Consider the following 23,992-nt stretch of genomic DNA (forward strand, 5'->3'; position numbering starts at 1 on the left):
AGCAATAGGCCTGAGAGACAAAGGGATCCAGACGCTTTTCTCATTTGCCTCATTTTGACATTGGTATCAGTCCATTGGCATCCACGGAGTTGCCGCTAATGTTCTCAAGAATGCCAGGATGAGAATACATCTCAAAGATTTATTCATGGGAGTTTGTTCTCAAGGTACTATTCCTTATTGTAAATAGTGTTTTGAAAGGGTGGATCACATGCTCTGAGACTACTCGAATGGCAAAGCAATTAACATAATGAAAGTGGCATTTCACCATATGCCAGCCGTCAGTGACTAAAGCCCTTTGGGTCATCCTCGGCTCTCCAAGGGATACCACCTTGCCTTTCCATTGCCAACTCAGGGGTGAAAAGAAAATTGGAACTAAGCAGTCTCTGATGAATGATGATTTACTGGTGGAGCACTTGGGAGATAGAAGTCAAGGATTTGCCCAGCCCTACACACTCCTGACTTCCTTCTTAGAGAAGTCCTTCAGGAAATATAGCTATTGATCAGGAACATATGCTGTGTCTCCAAGAGAAGTTGTAAGAACTGAAATGATCTGATGGAAACCTGCTTTCTAGAGTAGGTTCTGATTTGTTGCAGGAAATATATGTGAAGTTTTCATATGTGTTCTTGGTTATTTTCAGAGTATGGCTAATTTGACATGCATTCACATGCATTAGATAATGCACTTTCAATGTGCTCTAGCAATTCTTTGCAGCTGGAGTTTCCTGCATGAAACAGAAAATCTACTTGCAAACAATTGCTAAAGTGCATTGAAAGTGCATTATCCAACATGTGTGAAATTATCCAATGCTCTCTGTGAACATACACATAGAACTGTATTACACCCTAGTAGTGATCTGAAATATTTTGTACATATTCTGTAAAGCAGGTAAATTGAGAGCCAGCATGGTGTAGCGGTTAAGAGCAGCAGTCTCTAAACTGGAGAACTGGGTTTGATTCTCCACTCCTCCACATGAAGCCAGTGGGTGACTTTGGGTCAGTCACAGTTCTCTCAGAACTCTCTCAGCCCCACCTACTCCACAAGGTGTCCATTGTGGAAAGAGTAAGGGAAAGTGATTAGAGGACCCTTTCAGACTCCTTAAAGCAGTGAAAGGAAAAGGAAAGGTCCCCTGTACAAGCACCAGACATTTCCGACTCTGGAGTGACGTTGCTTTCACAATGTTTTCACGGCAGACTTTTTACGGGGTGGTTTGCCATTGCTTTTCCCAGTCATCTACACTTTCCCCCCAGCAAGCTGGGTACTCATTTTACCGACCTTGGAAGGATGGAAGGCTGAGTCAACCTGGAGCCGGCTACCTGAACCCAGCTTCCACCATGATTGAACTCAGGTCTTGAGCAGAGTTTAGGATTGCAGTACTGCAGCTTTAACACTCTGTGCCACGGGGCTCTTTTATTGTACAATCTATATTGTACTGGAAGGTTGATCCTGTTGCTGTATCAGAACAATGGCAATGCCACCATCATTCATGTTTTGATGACTTACAGATTATAGCCTACTGCAATGTGCTCTATGTGAAGCTGCTCATGAGGACACTCCAGAGACTTCAATTGGTTCAAAACTATACTCCTTGGCTGCATTCAGACCAGCAGCTTGGGGCAGCAGCCTCCAAGCTCAGAAAAAAAAAAAACTGGCACAGTTTGAGGTACCCTGGGGTGCTCAGATGGCACACACTTTGCTACCAGGAGAGGACAGGCTGTGTGCATCCTGGAGAAGTGGTCACACCACTTGTGCACTTGGGAAGTGCTTCTCTAGTGTGCTGTGGCTGTTCAGATAGATGGCAAAGGTGATAGGGAAGCATTTCTGAAATTTGTCACCAGTGGCTGGTGGCTTTTTGAAGAGGCAGGGAGGCAGTGGACGATGACATAAAGGTGGGAGCAAGGCTGGGCCCAGATGTGCACATCTGAATGTGCCATTTTGATACAGATGTGGAGGTGCCTGTGTCACCCCAAATTGCCCATCTGAATCTAGCCTTTGTTTGCTTTCAGCAATTAGAAAGAGGGAGCACATTACACTTGTGTTGTGAAAACTACATTGGCTGTCCATATATGTCCAGATACAATTAAGGAGACTAGTGTTGGGGTTTTTTATGCTGACACCCACTAGGACCAGCTTTCTCAGTGGCTGACCTTTTCCCCCAGACATCCAGTGGACTCCTTCATTAGTAACATTCCAGAGAAAGACAAGATACTATGATCTTCTGCTGAGCATGACCATGTTTTGGAGTCCCCTTAAATACTATTTTTGAACTATCTTGTGAAACGCCAGGAGCCAATATAGGGCTGTTCAACAAACAGGTTCATCTGGGGACACTTACAATATTAATCTTATCACATTTTCAACTGCTGAGCACAATAATGCATTTTACAAAACCCAATACAAAGTTGATGAAGTTATATAATACCTTCACCTGTTCTTCATGTTAAACTAACAAACAAAATCTGGAGAATTACACAGCCAGAACTACACAGGTTCCAACTTTTGCTCCAACTTTTGTTCCAGGAACAAGAGAAATGGCTACAACCACCATCAAAAACCAAATTACTATGGCAGGCAGGTGTCAAGCTTACCTATGCACAATCATCCTGCAATGGAAAGGATCAGGGAAAAGAATCAGGGAGACAAAGAATCAGAGAGAAAGCACTCGTACCATAATCCCGTGTTGGGATGTGGCCTACTAGTCTTCTGACCTGTAGAAAAAGGAAACTCAACAGTAATTTTTTTTTTAAAGAGGATGAAGAAGTAATGTGTACATGGCATAGTCTGATGATCCAGGAACTAATTTTTTGCATCTGGTGTGACTTGCAGGATTCATAGCCTTCACTTTGTGAGAAAAAAAAATCAGGAGGGAATTAGTACATTACAGAGGTGAAAGGTGCTTAGGCTGCATCTTGGTGAGTCCTGGTTAAAAAAAAGCAAAACTCACATTCTAAGAATTTTATTTGATAATAGATAATAGAACTGATTAGATGGTTGGGTGTAAGATGCTGATCTGCTAGCTTTAAATGGGGGCTGGTTAAATTCAAGGAGAAAGGTCTATCCACAGCAGAAAGGTCTGTCAGATAGCTAAATGGAGTCTACCTGTTCAAAAGCAACATGATTTGAGTTAGAGGGACAAAATGACACCAGAGGAATGTTGACTTCATGTTTGCAGGCTTTTCGGATGCATCTGGCTGGCCACTGAAGTAAACCAGAAAGGTGTTCTTTCATTATGACTGCACATTTCTATTCAACTCTTTGTCCAAAGTGCTCCAGATATCACTGTATCCTCACCATAACTTTATATTAGGGTGAAAGGCAGCCATTTCCCCGTGAGCATCATAGCTGAGCAAGGTCTGAAACCCAGATCTCCCTCATCTAAATCCAACACTATCCATTAGATCACCCTTTCTGTGTCCAATCTTGGAAAGCTTTTGCTCAATTTAAGCTCTGTGTAAGTGCCCAGTGTATTAGTCACCTTTCTTCCACTTAGCTGATTCATTTTGGAAATAATGTAAGCAGACAATGAAGAAAAGTTGGATGCATTGTATGGCAAGACATTAGTGGCATGAAGCCATTTTATCTCCTTTTTCAGGTGCTACTTAGTCTTTCTCCCCTCTCTCTCTCTCTCTCTCTCTCTCTCTCTCTCTCTCTCTCTCTCTCTATCTTGGAAGCAAGTCCATCATCTTCATTTATTGTTTTCTAAAGAGCTGTGCATAATGAAAAACAGAAACCACAAAAACAGCTCTCTGAAAAATCTACAGTCATTTGCTCATTTAGAGCTGTCTCCCATTGATATAGGATACTGGAATGTTGACATAATACAGAAGAGGGCTTTTGTAAAACAGTCTTTGGCCAGTGGCATGATGTGTTTGGATGGCATACAATTTTTAGTAATGCATGACTGTACATTCTATATGACTGAGACCTTTCATCCATCAGTGGCCTCCTTTCCTTTCCTTTTCTGGTTCTTTGACAAAGCTCAATTTAAAGCTGAAATCAAAGCAGCCTTACTTAGCAAAGCAATTTCATTTTTACCTGAAACACCGGGGCTTAAATTATAAGCTTTAGGATGACTCAGAAGATGTAATGCATGAATATAAACCACATAATTTTCTTAGTGTATTTTCACAATCAATATCACTGTGTGTTAAAGTAAAAACCTTGGGTCAATCTTCAAAGCAGTGAATTAATAATGTGATTTTTTTATTTAAAAAAAAAATCTGGGAAACACTGCACAATGCAAAGAATAGCTGGCATGAATATTTAACAGACAGATAGTAGGAAGTAATTAAAAAGTACCAGGACATGCTAAAACCCGATGGCTGGAGGTGGAGTAAGACAGCAGTTTAAAGAGACAGGATTGTCATTTTGCTACCTCACAAGACACATAGGGAACAATCCTACTTAGAAGTTAAGTCTAACATTACACAATGGGATTTGCTTCCAATTTTAAAATTTTTATTAAGTCTGAATATAAAAAGGGTAGGAAATGCGGGGTTGCAGAAGCAAAAAAGGAAAGGGGATACAAGATAGAAAAACATAAACAAGAATACAAAGAGAAGCAGTACATATACCTGTTACATTTCTACTTCAAGACAAAATACCAGATTCTTTCTACCTGAAAGCCTTAAAAGTTTTGCCCATTATAACTAGGCGTCCCAAATCTCCCGCCCTGGCGGGAGAACACTGGATTTTGAGCCTCCTCCCCCGGTCTGCAAATATTCGGAAGCGGGAGGGGGGACGATGCTTCCCCCTCACAGCGCCGGGCCGCCGCCGCCGCAGCAACACCAGGGCCGCACCAACATTTGGAGGCGGGGGGAACTGCTTCCCGCGCCGCCGCCGCGTCAGCTGACCAGAGGGGGAAGCCCCTGCTCCGTTGCTGCTGGCCGCGCTTGGCGCCCGCAGCCACTCCGCAGGCATCGACGGCTCCAGCCGCATTACCACCCCCTGTGCCCTCGCTTCCTACCAGGGGCTGCAGCAGAGCCACTTCAGGAAACCCCTGGCAGAGCGGGCGCTGAGCGGCGACAGGGAAGGGGGGATCGCGTGATGAGGTGGGGAAGGAGGAAGCGAAGGGAGAAGGCCTGGCTGAGGAAGAGGAGAAGGAACCCCCGGCGGCGCCCAAAGGGAGGCCAAGAGGGCCCAACTTTTCTCCCTGCCCCGTTCCCTCTCGTGCTGGCTGGTGCTCCAGACAGGCCGGATTGGCTCGAGGGCTCTTCGCTCGGCTCTCCCGCTAGCGCCTCCCTCCTCGCTTCTGCCACTCACACGCACCCGCCTGCTTTCGCCCGGCCGGAATCGCCGGCAGCTTCTCCTCAGCTTCCCTCCCACTCCCAGGCCTGGCTCCCTTCAACGCGCCGGCCTTTTCCGCTCGCCTGCCGCTTAGCAATGCCTGCTCCTGGGGAAACATCAGCCTTTTTCTAGGGCGCCAGTCGCTGGGCTTTGGCTTCCCCGCTTTAGCGTCCGCAAATTGCAGGCTCCCCCCCCCCCCCCGGCAGCCTTTGAGTAAAGAGCTGCCAATAGGAAAGGGTTGGTCATCAAAGCCTTTGGGATTTCAGCCAGATGCAGGACCATGGCAGAATGCAGATTTGCATTGGGGGGTGGATTCACATGTCACTTGAGGACTTATCACCAGCTTTAAGAGGGGATTGGATAAAAATATGGAGCAGAGGTCCATCAGTGGCATAATTGTCCATCTTGGAGTTCAATTATGCTTGTCATACCCTTGTTCCTGGCTCCGCCCCCAATGTCTCCTGGCTCCACCCCCAAAGTCTCCTGGCTCCACCCCCAAAGTCCCCAGATATTTCTTGAATTGGACTTGGCAACCCTAATTATAACCCTTTAATTCTACAGTCCTTATTTTGTTATATACTTTTAGCTATTCTGTAGCTTATAATGTAAATCTAAACTTTTCATCTTCAGTACATACAAATGAGAAAAGCAGAAGAACCAACCCTGAAACAGAGCTGACTGGTTAAATTTAACATCATTTAAAATAAAAGCTAACTAGTTGGTTTAACAATATTAGCAGTTAATATAAGCATAAAAGGTAAATATAGTTCCTTAATCCTTAATGTTAATTAATTTATTTATAGCAGAGAGAGAAAGCAAAAACAGAAAACACAGTAGTTTATCTGTTTCGTTATAGACAGTTTCTCTTGTCAGAAATATCAAGAGCAGATTTAAGATTACAAAATATTTGTGTAGCCTGTCTTATTATAAATTTACCCAGATTGACTTTTTATCTACTTTCAACATTTTGAATTCTTTAAAAATGTTGGAGACTGTAAATCCTATTTTTATAAAGCTCTGAAAAACACAAGTTAATATGCAATAGTTACTTTATCTCCCATACTTGATTATTTTTAGGTAAATAAAAACCCATGCAATCTCCTTAGCCCATTCTTAATTACATCATTCTATTTAACTTCCATAGATGATTATTACAAACTAAAGAAAGGCATCCCAATTCTTAAAGCCTCATTTGCCATTATGGAATCACTTATTAGCCCCTTTCATTGATTCAATATTAACCAGCTAAATGTAAAAAAAAAAAGGCGGAGCAAAAAACAACAGTCTAAAAACATTTTAAAATCTCTTCTTTTTGAACGCTTTCCAAAATTTGATCATCTTGCTGAAATTTGCCTTTTTTCTTCTTGATATCTCCCTTTGTTTTGCTGAAAGTGGTACAATCACCGCTTTGTCACATCCTCCCATGCAGGCTATAGTCAATGTTGATTTCCGTTTTAACTTTATAACTATGCAGTTATATGTCTCCATTTTGCTTTTCTTCCAGACCTTTCCCAACAAATCTTTAACTTTTTTTCTCAGCTTGACAGACATCACTGGGGACTCTCTATTACTCCACTCATGTAGATTTTCATTTTCGCTGTATTTCAAAATAAAAGTCACCATCTGTTGTTGCACCAACTCTGCTAAATGACCAAGTTCCTGCTTTAAAGAAGTTATGTTAATCATAATATCGTGCGCTTTGATTTGAGCTGCCATTTCCTCCATAACCCCCCCCCCCCTCAGTCTGTTAATCAAAGTTAGAGAATAGTTCAAAGATCCAGTTAACCTGTTTCCTTCGGCTTCAAATTCTCTTCCTGCATTTCAGTTATAACCATTTCAGTCCTAATTAAGCATCACATATATTTCTCTTGTAAGCATATTCCGTTTTTGTTCAGATCGTACTGTAACCAGAAGGTGATCTCATTGATGCTTATTTTTTATAAACCAAATCAATTTAAATATCTTTGCTCAGTCCAGTTTAAATTGTTGAAAGTTTCCAGTTTGTTCTTTGCTTTCTGAAGCCTTCCTTGTGGAGAAAAAAGGGGGGGATTTCCCTCCTCATCACCTATCTTTTGGAACAGTTCCAATTGTTGTTATGTTAAAAGATCCATTAACTGGTATTGTTAGAAAGCTGACTTACTTTCATGGTAGGATTCCAGTGATTAAGGTAGAAGAATGATGTATCAGAAGCTTATTGAAAGAGAAGAGCAATTGGGCAATCACCTCTTGCTGCCGTCATGGCAATCTTGGCGGTGGGAGCACTGGAGCAGACAGGAAAAACAGGGAACAACCGCTGTTGTTTCTCTGGATCCAGTTGAGTTCCTTGCTAGCAGGGGGCCTCCCCAAGGCCCCCCTTGGGATGCTACAGCTGTAGCACCCCTCCTACAGCCCGATTAGGGGAGTCATTGGAGCCAAGCTCCTCCAACCACCTCCTAGCTCAAGGTGCTGAAACCCAGGAAGTGGGATTTGCTTCCAGGAGAATGCCCTAAGGACTTCAGTCATAGCCCAATAAGTCTGCTGATATGGCACCTGGGTTTTTTGGCCACTGTGTGACACAAAGAGTTGGACTGGATGGGTCATTGGCCTGATCCAACATGGCTTCTCTTATGTTCTTATAAAGATAGAGCCATGAAAAATGAACTTAGAAGCTCAGAAACCAATGAGAATGGTGATCTGCATCAACCACACCATAGCAGCATACCGGTAAAGAGGGTTAAATATGACAGATTCTGATAGTTGGTACTTAAAAGTGGACAGAAGGGTCATCCAAGAGTAAGTTTTAGGGCTGCCAACCTTGGCTTGGGAGATTCCTGAAGATTCAAGGTTGGTGCCTGGAAGTACAGAGCTTGGGGAAGAGAGGGAGATCAGCAAGGATGTGGTGCCTAAGAATTCACCATCAGAATCTGCCATGTCCTCCAGAAGAGCTTATATGCCCCCCCCCAAAAAAAATAGTTATAATTTCAACCTCAAGGTTTGCAGGTAAATCTTTACCATGATTGCAGGTTTGGGGGTGAGGCAATATGTGTTTGGGGATTCAAATTTGTCTATTTTTTCCAGAAACTGTAATTTTTTAAATGGGGAAACAAGTTAAGGGCATGGGACAGCTTTTAAAATAAATAAATAAATAAATAATGGCATCAAATTTGCACAGAATATAGTCCTCCCTCTAATCTAAAGATCCTATAATTTTCAAGCAGAATGGACAAAGGGGTTTGATTTTACAGGATCCCCCAATCAGGTGCCTTTCAGCCCAGGCACACTTCTCTCCACTGGGGTGGGGGTGGGGGTGGGGGTGGAATGCTGGAAATCATGACAGATTGGAAGGAAAGTGTCAGCCATGCCTTTTTCCTCATAATAGAATTGAGAATCATAGAACCAGAAGGGATCTCCAGAATCATCTAATCCAACCCCCTACACAATACAAGAAATTCAAAAATACCTCCCCCCACACCCCCAGTGATCCATGTTCCATGCCCAGAAGATGGCAAAAAACCCTTCAGGATCCTTGGCCAAACTGGCCTGGAGAAAAATTGCTTCCTAGCTTCAAAGGGGCAATCAGCATTTCTCTGGGCTTGTAAGAAAGGGCCACACTCTGCCTATGTTCACAGAATCACTGTCACATGGTTCTTGACTTTCTATTTAAAAACCTCCAATGAAGGACAGCCCACCACCTCCCAAGGAAGCCTGTTCCACTGAGGAACCACTCTAACTATCAGGAAGTTCATAAATTTCCTAAGTTGAAAACTCTTTTGATCTAATTTCAACCCATTGGTTGTGGACTGATGTTGGTGTTGGTTGTGGACTGAGTAACAGAAGACAACTCCATGTTGTGTTGTATATAACGGCCTGAATACTTGAAGGGTCATCTGGTTTCAGTCATCTTCTCTCCATGCTGAACATACCCAGATCCTTCAACCTTTCATCATAGGACTTGGTCTCCAGACCCCTCACCATCTTTGTTGCCCTCCTCTGCACATGTTCCAGCTTGTCTTTATCCTTCTTACATTGTGATGCCCAAAACTGAAGGTAACACTCCAGATGAGGTCTAGCCAGATCACAGCAAAGTGATACCATCACTTCACATGATCTGAACACTATACTTCTGTTGATAGAGCCCCAAATCACATTTGCTTTTTTAGCTACTGCATCACACTGCTGACTTATGTTCAGAGTATGGTCTACTAAGACCCCTAGATCCTTTTTGCACATACTACTGCCAAGACAAGTCTCTCCCCCCCACTTGATTTCCCCCACCTAAATGCATACCTTTCATTTTTATCAGAGTTTCACTTCCAACAGATATCTGGGTGGTGGAAATTTCCCATGACCACTGTGCCCTGTCTCTTTGAGAACTTTGTAATCTGTTCTAGGAATGTCTCATTCAAATCTTCTGTCTGTCTTGGTGGTCTGTAGCAGACATCCCCCCCCCAATATTGCTATTATTTGTTACTCCTTTTATATTATTTTAAACTTTTTTTTTAAGTTGGTAATTATTTACAGAAATTTGGAGCTACCCATGGGGTATTCTGAGCACTCACAGCCTAACATAAACTCTATCATTGAATTTCTTTTCTGGGGTTTGTCTCAAAAGGTGATTAGTTGGGAGCACTCATAACCTGCTCCCTTGCAAGGTTCTGATTGGAAGGGAGAAATGCCACTGCCCGGAAGATAGGGAAGTAAAAAAAAAAAAGATGTCTGCTTCATGAATGAATCTCAGCTTTGTATAACTGTTCCAAAAAATCCTGGTAACAACCCAAAGAAGTGATTTTCATTAATAGTTTCATCTTGGGAATTTTGGAAAGTACACCCCTATTCTGTAGTATGGATAGCAGTTGCAACTGTGAGAGAGACTCCGGGCACTACCCAGAGATTCAGAACCCTAGTAAATTTGAAATAGAGTATGGATTAAAGATGTATAGCAGTTTCAGATCTTTTGTTACTTCCTCTGTCTGGCTAACTCACTGAAATCCTAAATAGAATTTATCTCTCAATTATCGATTCAGTCTTGGGTAAATTTATACCCAAGCCCAGTTTCTATCCTCTAATTTTTTAAAAATTGGCATTGGAGTTCCCCTGGGAAGCAGAGGCAGGCAGGAATTGTAACAGGGAAGATCTTTTTGGGGTGGTGTCCAATGTTCCCTCTAAGCTGCAGAGACTTGTGAGCAAAAATTCTACTTTGTGAGATGCTGGCGTTAAAGTTATGAGCTACTGGCATTAAAGTTGTGAGCTACTGCATAAATTAGTGTGCTCTGGGGCCATTTTTCCTGAGCTAAGATAAAAATGTGTGAGCTGGAGGCTAAAAATCTGTGAGCTAGCTCACACTAACTTATCTTGGAGGGAATACTAGTGGTGTCTAGTGTGATGTAGTAGTTAGAATGTTGGACTAGGGGACCCAAGTCCAAATTCTGCCCCAGAAACTTGTTGAGCATCCCCTGGCCAGTCACATCCCTTCAGGTGATTTATCTGGGGAGGCAGAGAAGTGTGAGAATAGCTGGTTAGTCAGAAGAAATAAATATAACTTGCATGGTCTTTGAACCATTAAATATTTTTTGAATTTGGGAGGAAGGCTAAAATGAGGGATTGAACTGTGAGTTTTGATTATTTACACAGTAAAGGACCATCTGGCTGTCCATTATGAGCCACAAGATGGTGGATTAGATGGTGTGACTGAACAAGGTTTGTCTTGTGTTCTTTTGTAAACAGTTGCACACATGTTGTTGCTTTATAGTCAATCAGATCATTAGACCATTAAGGTTAATACCATCTAGTATTCGTTAAGGCATTTGATTCGTTTTAGTTTTTTGGACTACTGAGAGCTATAAATTGTTGTAATTTGTGATTTTTTAAATTTATTGTTATGTATTTTATTGTGTTTGTTTTGTAAGCTGTGTTTAGTTACTGTAAGGTGAAAAGGCAGCTAATAGATATTTTAAGTTAATTAATTTATACTCAGAATGGCAGTGGCTTTTCAGAGTCTCAGGCAGGGTTCTTTCATGTCACCTACTACCTGATCCCTTTAATTGGAAATACTGGGGATTGAATCTGGGACCTTCTGCATGCCAAGCAGATACTTTGCCACTGAGCAATTGCTGAGTGGTTTATGTCTCTTCAGCTTTAATGGTCTCTTCAGCTTTAATGGCAGGTGAGAACACTGGTGTGTGGCTTCTGTATTTCAGTACTGATAGAAAAGCCCTTTGTGGATGCTCAGATGTGTTCCCTTTTATTGCCTGACCTGCTCTCTCAGCAATAATAGGGGCTAAGGCTGATTCTTAGTGATGCTTTGGCTGAAAGCTTTTGTTGTGTTTATGTGCATTTAACTTTCAACCACAAAAATAAACTTTACATCACCGCTTTGGCAATCAGCATTGGATGAAAGCCTGATCTCAGCATGAGATCTTTGGCATGTAGAGTTACTATCCTCCAGGTGGGGTCTGGAATTCCCGTAGAATTACAAATAGGGATGGGCACAAACCTGGAGGCTTGTTTGTGAACTTTACGGGTTCATGGCCCCACAAACCATGTTGAAAGAGACCACAGTCTCTTTAAATGGGGTTTGCAGAAAGCCCCAAAACAGCTGATTGACAGGGAGCAGCTTGCTTTAAACTTTAAAAGGACTGTACAAGACAGCCTGAAGCAGCTGAGCAGGGGGGAGGGTCTCCCCACCACTCAGCTGTTTTGGCAGCTTTCATGGGGAACAGAAAGCAGGGGGTTAAAAGGACTGAGATTCCCTTTAAATCCCTGCTTTCGGCTCCAACCATGAACCCTCATTAACTGCTTTAAATGTTCATGGAAACTGATGATAGTAGATCCATCACAAATTTTTGATTGCAAACCATGAACAGGGCAAACTTTGTGATTAATTTTGCTTTGTGGTTCAGGATACTCTGGTTTCTCTCCTGATCGCATAAATCTTTCGCCTTTTACTAAATCGCTTTGTGGTTTGGTTTGTGCCCATCCCTAATTACAATTTACCTCTAGTAGACTACAGAGATTATATTCCCTGGAGGACTGGCAGCTTCCAAGGGCAAATGCTGTGAAATCACATTTCTGTTAAATTCCTCTCCACCAAATATTGCCATCCCTAGGCTCCATCACAATATGTGCAGGAATTTCCCAAACTGGTGGTGGCAACTGAAGGTTGTCAGCTCTGAGCTGGAAAAGTCCTGGAGATTCGGTGATGGAACTTGGGAATGATGAAGGTTTGGGAAGGGGAGGTCACTCAGCAGAATATAGTGCTATAGAATCTACCCTCCAGGGCAGTCATTTTTCCCAAGGGAACTGATTATGTAGTCTGAAGATCAGTTGTAATTCCAGGAGCTCTCCAGGTTTCTTGGGAGGTTGGCAATGAAAACACTATTGGTACTACTTACGCTGATGGAATTGTCATGGTCCTTCGCAGTCTCTGGAACAATAGCAAATGCATAGCAGGTTTTCAGATACAAACAGCGTGTTATACATGAAAGGCTCTCATATTTCTGTTTGCACAGCAATTCCTTTTGCTTTTTTTCTTTGTTTCTTCATCTAATCATTTCATGGTTGCATCTTGTGTTGTTCAATTGCCATGGATTCACATCAGCATTCTGCTTGGAGGACAGACCCTTGATAGTGGGTAATTCCCTCCCCCCTCCCCTATGGTGTTGCTGCAATTTTTTGTAGGTTGGATGTCAGGCCAGCTATTTATTGTGTCCACCAGAACATTCTTTGTTTTCTAAAAGCCTGAGAAATGCAGTGATTTACTAGGCCCTAAAGCAGGGGTGTAAAACTCATTTGTTATGAGAGCCAGATCTGACACAAATAAGACCTTGTTGGGCCAGGCCACGTTGGGATGCGCCATATATGTACCTATTTAAGATTAGATAGCAGAGATACAAACTTTATAAAGGACACAGACAACACAATTAAAGGTTTTTTTTAAAAAAAAAAACTTAAAATATGCTTAAAATATTAGCATTCATTGGTCTTAAAGGTGCTTTCTTGTATTTCTCCCATGGGATCCAGGGAACTGGGCAAAGGAAGCTCTGGCTCTTTCCTGCCTTCCCCAGGGGACCAGGAGGGGGAGGAGCCTCAGCCAATAGAAGGAAGAGAGGCTTGGCTCAGTAGCTGTCCTGTGCAATTATGATAGCCTGGCAATACAAGCTATTTCTTTCCCACCTTCCTCCCCAAGGGAGGAGCCTCAGCCAATGGAGAAAATAGAGGTTTTGCTCTGTAGCTCCTGTGCAATTGTGTAAAAGCAAGCTGTTACACAGAAGGAAGCAAGAGAGGAGAAGGATGCAGATGACAGCCAGTTGCTTGAGGGCCTGAATGGAGCCCTCCGGGGGCCTAATTCATCCACTAGGCCAGATATTTGACACCTCTGCCCTACGGTGTACCCTACTTTCTTATGATGCCCCTGACAATTGACTAGTCAAACCACACACCAAGTAACACATAAGCAACATGATCAAGCAATTAGCTCAGAGCTTTGAGTGCTGAGAATAATTTGCAACCTCAGCTATAAGCCCTGCTGTTTGTGCCCCACCTGCGGAGGCAAAGCAGGTGGCAGCCAGAGCCTTTTCAGTGATGATGCTTCAAATGTGGATTGAAATGCCCTCTCCTTAGGGCTGACAGCTGACAGGTGGGGCTTGGAGACCTCTCACAATTATAACTGGTCTACAGATGCTTTTTATACCACTTTTCAGAAGAAGAGTAGGTTTTATACCTACACTCTTCACTACCTGAAGAGTCTTGCGGCAGCTTACAATCACCTTCCCTTCCTCTCCCACACAGAAGACTCCCTATGAGGTAGCTGGGGCTGAGAGAGAGCTGAGAAAACTGTGACTGACCCGAGGTCACCCAGCTGGCTTTATGTCAAGGAGTGGAGAATCAAACCCAGTTCACCAGATTGGAGTCCACTTCTCTTAACCACTAAACCAAACTGACTTTCAAGGAGTTTTAAGGAATCTCAAAGCAGCTTAAAATTGCCTGTGCCTTCCTCTCCCCACAACAGGATCTTTGTGAGGTTTGTGGTGCTGAGAGAGTTCTGAGAGAACTGTGGCTGGCCCAAGAGCACCCAGTAAGCTTCATATGGAACCTGGTTCTCCAGATTAAATCAAACCTGGTTCTCCAGATTAGTCCACCAATCTACCAGTCTTAACTGCCATACCACAATGGCTCTCAGGGATCAGTTATCCTGAAGAAAATGGCTGCACTAGGGGAAAGACTCTATGGCATTATACCTCACTAAGGTCTCTCTATTCCCTAAACCCTGCCCTCCCTGGGACCCTCTCTGAAAATGCTAGGAATTTCCCCACCTGGGCTTGGCAGTCCTACCACTGAGGCTTGCCATGCTGTCCTTTATGCACCAGACCAAAATATTTCTTTTTTACCCCTGCTTTTAACTGAGGGTTTTCATCTTCTATTCTGGGACTGTTCTATGTAAATCATTTTAGGCTATCTTAGAAATGACATCAAAATCCATTGCGATCCCACTGTGGTGCAACATTAAATGTGAAGATTTATGGTGCAACATTAAATGTGAACTTTAGCATTAGATATGTAAAATGAGAATAAGAATCCAGTGTGGGTCATTTACCTGAAAATGAATAAGCATTTTTTTTAATGGACACATTCCTTTATGCAACACATTCCTTTATGCAACACCTAACTAATTTATGAGATGACTTGCTGCAGGATGTTGTGATGTCCATTAACACAACTGACTTCTTAAAAATATTAGATCACTGGCAATTATCTAAAGCTAAAGAAATTGCCATCATTGTGATGAGTGGAGTGGGTGCATCCATACCAGGCTCATAGCCACAAGGGGACTTCACGGGGCACAGCCCTTTGACTTATTTGCAAGTTTCCAGCCCTACCTGCCCCCCCGCCCCCGATTCTAATCTTGTAGGGAAGGGGTAGAAGAAGCAGTTGCTGGCCTTCCATGCCATTTAAAGGTCCTGCCAATCAGCTGATCAGTGGGCCCTTTAAATCTCACCAGAGGAGAATGAGGCCTGTGTGCCACGTGGTTGGAGCTGCTTGAGGAAATAGGGAGGGAAAGCCCGGGTGCTGGTGGTAGCAGCAGTGGCAGGGAGACGCTTTGTGGCAGCTGCAGCAAGCTGGGTTCTTTCTCTGAGGAGTGGCTGAATCTGAGTGGTGAAGCTGCAGCAGCACCCCCCCCCCCCCAGAGAAACCAGGAGGAGGAGATCTCTTTGCATTGAAGAGCACATACATTGAAGAGATCTCTTTGCAGGTTCTTCACAGGAACACATTGCCCTACCTCAGATCCCTGCCTATGGTCCCCAGGAGATGCTCCACCAATGGCACTGCCACAGCTTTATCCCCTTCAGCAATGTCTCCAAGCTTTGTTTTCTTTTTTTCATGCAACCAAACAACAGTGTTCACTTAAACTGATGGGAATTGGTCATTACAGTTAGCTAGGAGTGAGGCATCCATATTTGGAAACAGTCTCTATTTGTGTTTATGAAATTCTAGGAGCAAACAATAGGGAATGGCTATCTTTGTCCATTCTTGTGGGACTTACCAGCCTATCTTGCCAATCATTGTCAGAAAATTAGGTCAAATAGAGACTTGGTACCAGTATGATATTTTTAGAAAGGTGGTTGTCTTTTAGAATGTTGTAATAAAATTTTGGTCTCATAGGCATAATGTTAATAGACATATTCAGCATAATGGTCATGGCAATAATCTATGAACTGCAAGTCACCAAAATCAGATCTCAAGCCATCATGAATTCACAAGGTGGACATAGGAAACCTATTGTAGGCCCAATTTATCAATGGCTATTATTCATGATAGCTAAATGGAACCTCCATGTACAGAGGCAGTACATCTGTTAACAGCAGTTGCTAGAAAAGACCATTGCCTTCATGTTCTGCTTGTGCAGATACCCAAAGGTACCTAGCTGGCCCTGCTGGAAGCATGATGCTAGTCTAGGAGGGTCTTTGGTTTGATCCAGCAAGGCAGGTCTTATATTTGTGTTAATAAATACCACTATGCATCTAATCTGCTAAACATCGCCTTGTCTGATCTACACATTGCAGTGACTTGTGAACTGCTGAGGTTCTGCTAAATATGTGTACATAATATATTTACTAGACAGAACTGTGGAATATCAATGTGCTCATCAACATAAGCCACATGAGGGGAAGAAAGCTCAGATTTTGTGCTCAGCTGGTATATTTTTTATGACTGTTTCGGTTAAAATCTGTAACTTCTCTCTCTGGAGTTTTCCTCTTTTGCAAGTACAACCGCATGAGCCATAAATATGTCTGCTGAAATCAAAGCGTAGGCACCTTCCTGTCTCTAGTTAAAGATGCATCTAAGGAAAAGTAAATTAGGGCATGTTGCTTCCATGAAATACCATGCCATCCATAAGTATACTCTTTGGGCTTGAAGGGTAATGTTTGGGGAGTCCCCAAAGAGTTGATAATGGTCATAGATCTGCTTTCTGTAGCTCAAAAAAGGCCAGCAATAATGATCATTTATCCATCAGGAAGCTTCTCTTGTTTTATTTTGTTTTGTTTTTTGTCTTATAGTAGCTTTCAGCAATAACTTGAATAATTTAAATAAAAGCAAGAATTGTTTCTGGACTTAACTGGACTATAGATCTCAAAGTGTGAGAAATGCCTTCTGCAGGCCCATCCCTGCTGCCTCCAAGACAGGTTTTGGGAGTCTACTGCACAAATAGAAGCCCTCACATTTTTTTGTGTTGGTTTGTAAAATGAGTGCAAAGCATTGGCATGTATCCCACAGTCTGTTAACCTCACAGTATGTTGTGGGAGGGGGAAAGAAATTGTCACCCACTCTTCTGAAGATGTAAGTGCCCTTAATTGTCTTTGGAATTGCATAGTTGGATTCATGCCACTGAACATATATACTAAAGGGTACTGTTGCATTAGTGTGCTTGATTTATCTAGAAGCATACAAAGCTAACTTACATCAAGTTAGATCATTAGCCCATCTAGCTCTGTATGGTCTACTGAAACTGGCAACACTTCCCCAGGGTCATGGGTGAAGAAAGATATTTCCCAACACCTTAATAGAAGATGCCAAAGGTCACATCTGGGAGTTTTTGCATGCAACACATGTGATGTACCACTTAACCACAGTTTTCTCCAAAGGCAACAGATGGGTACATTACATTGGCTTATTGATCGTATCCTGCCCTGACTCCAAGGAAGTCAAGACAATGTACTTGATCATCCTTTCCTCATTTTATCCTTATAAGACCCATGTGATGTAAGTTAAACAGAGAGAGAAGCAGAGTGATCTTGCTGACAAAGGAGGGCTTTGAAATTGTGTATCTCAGATCCTAGTCTGACTTTCTCCATTCTACCTGGAAAAAAATGGGTGGAGATAATGTTTCGGTGACACCACAGAGTCACTTCAGTTGTGTAACACAAGTGAGGTACTTCATCATTGCAATGCTTCAGCAATCCCTTCAAACTCTATGGTAACCCCCACCCCCCAAAAAAGCAACTGGGGTTTGCCAGCTTATTGATCCTCTATATGGCAACTTTTTGGTCACTGTGTGAAACTGGCATGATCCAGCATGGCACCTCTCATGTTCTTATCAGGCCAGAGCCTAGAAATATTCCATTGTCAGTTACTTTCCCCAGTGAGGGGTTTGACTTGTGTTTGTTGTATACCTCATTAAACCACTAAGTTGCCCAGAATAGCTGGGTGGAATGCCTTTTCTTTTCTTTTCTTTTCTTTTCTTTTCTTTTCTTTTCTTTTCTTTTCTTTTCTTTTCTTTTCTTTTTTCTTTTGCTAGAAATACTAAAGATCTTGCAGGTCATTTAAGGGTTGTTATATATAATCTACAATTCCTTGTTAAGCAGATGAATTTGCTGTATGGCTGGCTAGACCTGGATGCTTAAATTTTCCCCTCTGTGCTGTGTTCAAACTAGTTTAGCAGGCTTTCTGGCTGTTTCAGTCTGAACAACAGTTCTTTCAAGAAGGGGGATGAGAGGTGATTCTAAAGCTGCATATGCAGGTGTTGCAGACATCTATTGGCTGGTACCTGTGACATTAGCGGACCAAATAATACATTTCCATGTTCTTAAATTATTATTTTTTTCAAAGTAACAATCATATATGCTCAAATGATGGGTTTTAATAATATAAAATATAACTTGTGCAAGGCTCCCAATTTTACCTATAGCGAGGTCCCATCATTTTCTTTAAAATTCCTTTTAATTGCATTTTCAATTGTGTCTCCCTCCCCAACAGATGAGCTAACATCTTCACAGTTTTAAAGGCTTCCACCACAAGGCTTTGGCTCCATCCATTAAAGCTCCTTTTCTCCTTCGTTTGTAGCCATCTGATTATCTGGCTATTGAAATAGTAGTGAGGAATCGCCGTGGATATGTCTCAAGGTTAACCAGAGAGGTGCACGGCTTTAGTGGTGAATCCTGTTCTTTATGGTAACTGATTAGAACTTCAGGTAAGACATTAAAGAGGCAGAATGTATTGCTTCCTTCACCTTGAGTTTTACAGGATAAGGCTACTTGACTCTTAAAGTTTATTTATTTTATTTAGTAGATTTATAGCCGCCCTTCCCCATAATGGGCTCAGGGCAGATCACAAGCACGATAAAACAATAGAACAGTAAAATCCAACAATAAAAACATAAAACCATAAAACAATCAATGAACAATCAAATTATGTAGCATGAATGGTACAGCACTTATTATAGGTTACAATACAGATATCCTAAGTGTCATAGATGTCATAGCTGTAGGTCCGAGTAGGGAGGTCTGCTAGATGATGTCAGCAGTAAGGTAAGGATGCCGCTTGCCTCAATCAAAAGCCTGGCAGAACAGCTCCATTTTGCAGGACCTACTGAATGGTAGTAAGTCCGGTAGGGCCCGAATCTCCATAGGGAGCTGGCAACCAAGTTATTCTTCAACTTGACAATTTACACTAATCTTGCATGCTGGTAAAACACTGCTTCTAATTGCAACCAATAATCTCTTTGCATGTAACTTTTGGTTACAATCATTATCTGGCCTTCCATCATCAAGTAATGCAGATGCATTGCAGTTGAAATGGCACTGCTGAAAAAGCTGTTCTGCATATACATGACATTACAATACCTTATCTAGTATGGCACATGCTTGCTATAGGGAGACTGTTATAATTTGATCTGATACTTTAATAACATCAGAAAGGAAGCCCATGAAAAACTGGAGGAGAGACTAACAATTTAGAAATCCATTGCTTTCGATCCAAATGTCCTTAGAAGGTTCAGCAGACTAGTTTTTCTTCCGTTCACAATATTTGGCTGAGGAATACAATTCACAACATTGTGCCTGACCTACCTCCTCCATGTTTGTCCTATTCCTTCCTCCTTTATCAAGGCCAAGAAGTCCACTCTCGCCTATTTCTCAATGACCAAAGGCTTGCCGGAGGGAGGGTGGTGGTCCATATCTTTCTTTCAGCTCTTCTGCTCCTCTTCCTTCAGGCTTTCAAGGGTTGGCTTTTCCAGTGGCTATGCTCTGATTCAGGTTCAACTACTTTGTACTACATCAATGACCCTGGCACCTTAAAAAGTTCTAGATCACCTGGGAGTTGGATTCCTGACACTGGCACCCTTTGCAAAGATGGCTCCACTGGCACTGATAAGAACATAAGAGAAGCCGTGTTGGATCAGGCCAATGGCCCATCCAGTCCAACACTCTGTGTCACACAGTGGCCAAAAAACTGGCTACGCTTGTAGCCGCCACCACCTCCTGTGGCAGTGAATTCCACATGTTAATCACCCTTTGGGTGAAGAAGTACTTCCTTTTATCCATTTTAACCTGACTGCTCAGCAATTTCATCTAATGCTCACGAGTTCTTGTATTGTGAGAAAAGGAGAAAAGTACTTCTTTCTCTACTTTCTCCATCCCATGCATTATCTTGTAAACCTCTATCATGTCACCCCGCAGTCGACGTTTCTCCAAGCTAAAGAGCCCCAAGCATTTCAACCTTTCTTCATAGGGAAAGTGTTCCAATCCTTTAATCATTCTAGTTGCCCTTTTCTGGACTTTCTCCAATGCTATAATATCCTTTTTGAGGTGCGGCGACCAGAACTGCGCACAGTACTCCGAATGAGACCGCACCATCGATTTATACAGGGGCATTATGATACTGGCTGATTTGTTATCAATTCCCTTCCTAATAATTCCCAGCATGACGTTGGCCTTTTTTATTGCAATTGCACACTGTCTTGACATTTTCAGTGAGTTATCTACCACAACCCCAAGATCTCTCTCTTGGTCAGTCTCTGCCAGTTCAAAGCCCATCAACTTGTATTTGCAGCTGGGATTCTTGGCCCCAATGTGCATTACTTTGCACTTGGCCACAATGAACCTCATCTGCCACGTTGACGCCCACTCCCCCAGCCTCAACAGATCCCTTTGGAGTGCCTCACAATCCTCTCTGGTTCTCACCACCCTGAACAATTTAGTGTCATCTGCAAACTTGGCCACTTCACTGCTCACTCTCAACTCTAAATCATTTATGAACAAGTTAAAGAGCATGAGACGCAGTACTGAGCCCTGCAGCACCCCACTGCGTACCGTCCTCCACTGCAAAGACTGCCCATTTATACTCACTCTCTGCTTCCTATTAATCAGCCAGTTTTTGTTCCACAAGAGGACCTGTCCTTTTACTCCATGACTCTCGAGCTTTCTAAGGAGCCTTTGATGAGGAACTTTATCAAAAGCTTTCTGGAAGTCAAGGTAAACCACATCTATTGGGTCACCTTTGTCCACATGTTTGTTCACCCCCTCAAAGAAATGTAACAGGTTAGTGAGGCAAGATCTTCCTTTACAGAACCCATGCTGAGTCTTCCTCAATAACTTGTGTTCATCAATGTGCCTACTCATTCTTTCCTTGATAATGGTTTCCACCAACTTTCCCAGTATTGAAATCAGACTGACTGGCCTGTAATTTCCCGGATCTCCTCTGGAACCCCTTTTAAAGATGGGAGTGACATTTGCTACCTTCCAGTCCTCAGGAACGGAGGCAGATTTCAATGAAAGATTACATATTTTTGTCAGGAGATCCACAAGTTCAACTTTGAGTTTTTTTCAGAACTCTTGGATGTATGCCATCTGGACCTGGTGACTTATTAGTTTTTAATTCGTCTATCAGTTGTAGGACCTCCTCTCTTGTCACCTCAATTTGACTCAGGTCTTTCAACACCCCTACCAAAATTAGTGGTTCTGGAACAGGCAAACACTTCTCATCTTCCACAGTGAAGACTGAGGGAAAAAATGCATTCAGCTTCTCAGCCATTTCCCTATCCTCCTTCAGTAATCCTTTTACCCCTTGGTCATTCAAGGGACCCACTGCCTCCCTGGCTGGTTTCCTGCTTCTAATATATTTGAAGAAATTTTTATTGTTGGTCTTTATGTTTTTTGCAATATGCTCCTCGTAGTCCCTTTTTGCCTGCCTGATCACAGTCTTGCATTTTATTTGCCACAGCCTGTGTTCCCTTTTATTAATCTCGCTTGGACTGGTTTTTCACTGCTTAAAGGAGTCCTTCTTACCTTTTACAGCTTCCATTACTTTGTTAACCATGCAGGCCTTTTCTTATACCTGTGTGTGTGTGTGTGTGTGTGTGTGTGTGGGACATGCGGATCCCATGGAATTGCAGCTAATATCTAGACTACAAATGTACATTCCCCTGCAGAAAATAGATACTTTGAAGGGTAAACTTGATGGTATTGTACCCCACTGAGGTCCTTGTCTTTCCCAGGATCCATTCCCGAATCTCCAGGAGGTTCTCAACCTGGATCTGGCAACCCTACCCCTGACACCTGGTGATCAGGTGGGGGGGAGGACCTGGCAACCCTAGAAGTGACACAGTGGGTGGCAGGCTGGACCAGTGTGTTTAGTGTGGCAATGGCACAGTACAGTGGGGTATTCTGAAACTCTGGACCAATGTGCCACCTCTGGTGGATGGGCCTCATATTTAGTCATTTCTGGTATAGCTGGAGAGATTTCCAACTATATAGAAACTTCTGTTTTGATGCAAGCCACCTACTTTATTATTACATGTAGAAAAAAAGAATTGCTAGTAGGTATAATTCTAATCAGCAGCATTTCTAGAAATTTTTATAATGTATTCCAAAATTTGTTTTCCTAAATGTCCTTTCCAGTACTTCTTTTTTAGGAAAATTCCAGCAGGAATTTATTTGCAAAGTAGGCCACACACCCTGACATCACCATTGTTTCACACAGGGCCTTTTTTGTAGAAAAAGCCCAGCAGGAACTCATTTGCATACTTGGCCACACCCCTGATTCCAAGCCAGACAGAACTGTGTTCCTGTGCATTCCTGCTCAAAAAAGTCCTGGTCCTTGCTATCAAATAAATCTGCTTGCTCACTAAAATCTTCTTAGGAGAGAGACTTCCTGGAGCTTCACTGCTGCTTGAAAGTGAGCTGAGTAGTAGGTTTCCAAATCACCCACCAAGACAGCTTATCTTTTGCCACCTTCCAGCACACATCACTGCCTGAATTAGTGGCAAGGAAACAGAGGAGAAAAAGGCATCATGTACATGTTGACATCACTGCCTCATATGGCACAGAAGTGACATCACCGATACACATGTAGCATAGAGAAAATCCTAGAGCTCAGTGATGTCATTTTAGGTTTTAGCTGGAAGTTATGTCAAGACATATACAGCATCTTTTCTCCTCATGCTCTACCTACAAAGTATCCTGGGGGCTGTAGGCATGCACCTAGCAACCCTACAGTCATGATCACCCTTCTTGAGAGTGCCGCGCCATCTTTGATCGATTTATAGTATACTGTGAAGTTTATTTCATGGTTAATGATGAGTTCTTGGGAAGCAGAGAGAGAGAGTTTGTTGTAGTGGTTAAGAGCATGGATTCTAATCTGAAAGAACTGGGTTTGATTCCCCATTCCTCCACATGCACCTGCTGGGTAACCTAGGGTCAATCACAGTTCTCTCAGAGCTGTTCTCTCAAAAGCAATTTTCTTAGAGCTCTCTCAACCCCATCTACCTCACAGAGTGTCTGTTGTGGGGAGAGGAAGGGAAGAAGACTGTAAGCTGCTCTGAGACTCCAAGTGAAGGGTGGGGTATAAATCCAATCTCCTCCTCTTCCTCCTCCTTGGTATGAAACAAACCACAATTGATAAGAGAGGCAGCTTTTGAAATGCTCTTCACTCTCCCTTACATTTTACAGCCCACATTTAGTACCAGAAATCAAGTCGATCAAATGCCAGTGGGATTTTTTTTTCTACAAGGGATCTTTTGGGGGAGAAATTCATATTGCTATATCTATTTTCATATAAGAGTAGGATCACAGAAAACAAGGTGCTTAGGAAAGAACTGAACCACCCCATGCTAGCTCATGTTTCGTATAAAATTATTTCGATTATTTATCCATTATCAGCCTTAATGCCAGCAAATTTGTTCCCCTTGGCAATTTTAACATTCACTAAATTAACATTAATGATGCTACACCCGCTGAATTTCTATCACTGTTCAGATTCATTACATCCATGGTCCCATTGTCTGCTCACTTTCTCTGTCTCAGAGATATACTGTAACAGTTTTCCAGTAAATTGAATACTTACCTAATTCCTCTTTGATCATTTTATAGTAAACTGTGAAGTTTATTTCATGGTTAATGATGAGTTCTCGGGAAGCAAAAAGAGAGAGAGAGAGAGAAATCCATTAATTATTTATCT

General features: G+C 42.5%; 1 long non-coding RNA gene across 1 annotated transcript in view; it reads left to right on the plus strand.

The window, feature by feature from the left end:
• The window catches only part of LOC132579703 (uncharacterized), a 530,128-nt gene extending 506,791 nt beyond the window's left edge, over positions 1–23,337 (plus strand). The window contains exon 3 of the long non-coding RNA XR_009555985.1: positions 23,309–23,337. This is a non-coding gene — a long non-coding RNA (uncharacterized LOC132579703). The remainder of the gene's footprint in view (positions 1–23,308) is intronic.
• The last annotated feature ends 655 nt before the right edge of the window (positions 23,338–23,992 follow it).

The sequence above is a fragment of the Heteronotia binoei genome, chromosome 11, assembly GCF_032191835.1.
Source record: "Heteronotia binoei isolate CCM8104 ecotype False Entrance Well chromosome 11, APGP_CSIRO_Hbin_v1, whole genome shotgun sequence".
Lineage (NCBI taxonomy): Eukaryota > Metazoa > Chordata > Lepidosauria > Squamata > Gekkonidae > Heteronotia > Heteronotia binoei.